This window comes from Patiria miniata, unplaced genomic scaffold (genome assembly GCF_015706575.1).
Source record: "Patiria miniata isolate m_02_andy unplaced genomic scaffold, ASM1570657v1 HiC_scaffold_4, whole genome shotgun sequence".
NCBI classification, from domain to species: domain Eukaryota; kingdom Metazoa; phylum Echinodermata; class Asteroidea; order Valvatida; family Asterinidae; genus Patiria; species Patiria miniata.
Window position 1 is genome coordinate 9,103,774 of NW_024037071.1, and position 1,983 is coordinate 9,105,756.

The following is a 1,983-nucleotide window of genomic DNA, read 5'->3' on the forward strand; positions in this document are numbered from 1 at the left end:
TTTGTCTACAATTTCTATTTTAAGTACCTTTTGATCGACATATAGAGAGGCGGTGTTGCATGGCTCTGATAGGCCTTGCTATGGGATTTACTGCACAAAACGCAAAGGCGGCATTCAGTGACTACATCTTGCATTTTCTCCAAAAGTCTTGGGTCTCAAGACTTGCTTGTTTTTGCATGTTGTAGATCTCTCAGTAGCTTCCCAAACATAGAGTTTGTCTACAATTTCTTATTTAAGGTACTTTGATCGACATATAGAGAGGCGGTGTTGCCATGCTCTGATAGGCCTTGCTATGGGATTTACTGCACAAAACGCAACTGGCGGCATTCAGTGACTACATCTTGCATTTTCTCCAAAAGGTCTCAAGACTTGCTTGTTTTTGCATGTTGTAGATCGACTCAGTAGCTTCCGAACAACATAGAGTTTGTCTACAATTTCCTATTTTAAGGTACCTTTTGATCGACATATAGAGAGGCGGTGTTGCATGTCTCTGACAGGCCTTGCTATGGGATTTACTGCACAAAACGCACTGCGGCATTCAGTGACTACATCTTGCATTTTCTCCAAAGTCTTGGGTCTCAAGACTTGCTTGTTTTTGCATGTTGTAGACCTACTCAGTAGCTTCCGACAACATAGAGTTTGTCTACAATTTTCTATTTTAAGGTACCTTTTGATCGACATATAAGAGGCGGTGTTGCATGTCTCTGACAGGCCTTGCTATGGGATTTACTGCACAAAACGCAACTGGCGGCATTCAGTGACTACATCTTGCATTTTCTCCAAAGTCTTGGGTCTCAAGACTTGCTTGTTTTTGCATGTGTGACCCCTACTCAGTAGCTTCCGAACAACATAGAGTTTGTCTACAATTTCTTATTTTAAGGTACCTTTTGATCGACATATAGAAGGCGGTGTTGCATGTCTCTGACAGGCCTTGCTATGGATTTACTGCACAAACGCACCGCGGCATTCAGTGACTACATCTTGCGATTTCTCCAAAAGTCTTGGTCTCAAGACTTGCTTGTTTTTGCATGTTGTAGACCTACTCAGTAGCTTCCGAACACATAGAAGTTTGTCTACAATTTCCTATTTTAAGGTACCTTTTGATCGACATATAAGAGGCGATGTTTGCATGTCTCTGACAGGCCTTGCTATGGGATTTACTGCACAAAACGCAACTGGCGGCATTCAGTGACTACATCTGCATTTTCTCCAAAAGTCTTGGGTCTCAAGACTTGCTTGTTTTTGCATGTTGTAGACCTACTCAGTAGCTTCCGAACAACATAGAGTTTGTCTACAATTTCCTATTTTAAGGTACCTTTTGATCGACATATAGAGAGGCGGTGTTGCACGTCTCTGACAGGCCTTGCTATGGGATTTACTGCACAAAAACGCAACTGGCGGCATTCAGTGACTACATCTTGCATTTTCTCCAAAAGTCTTGGGTCTCAAGACTTGCTTGTTTTTGCATGTTGTAGACCTACTCAGTAGCTTCCCACAACATAGAGTTTGTCTACAATTTCCTATTTTAAGGTACCTTTTGATCGACATATAGAGAGGCGGTGTTGCATGTCTCTGACAGGCCTTGCTATGGGATTTACTGCACAAAACGCAACTGGCGGCATTCAGTGACTACATCTTGCATTTCTCTCCAAAGTCTTGGGTCTCAAGACTTGCTTGTTTTTGCATGTTGTAGACCTACTCAGTAGCTTCCAACAACATAAAGTTTGTCTACAATTTCCTATTTTAAGGTACCTTTTGATCGACATATAGAGAGGCGATGTTGCATGTCTCTGACAGCCTTGCTATGGGATTTACTGCACAAACGCAACTGGCGGCATTCAGTGACTACATCTTGCATTTTCTCCAAAAGTCTTTGGGTCTCAAGACTTGCTTGTTTTTGCATGTTGTAGACCTACTCAGTAGCTTCGAACAACATAGAGTTTGTCTACAATTTCCTATTTTAAGGTACCTTTTGATCGACAT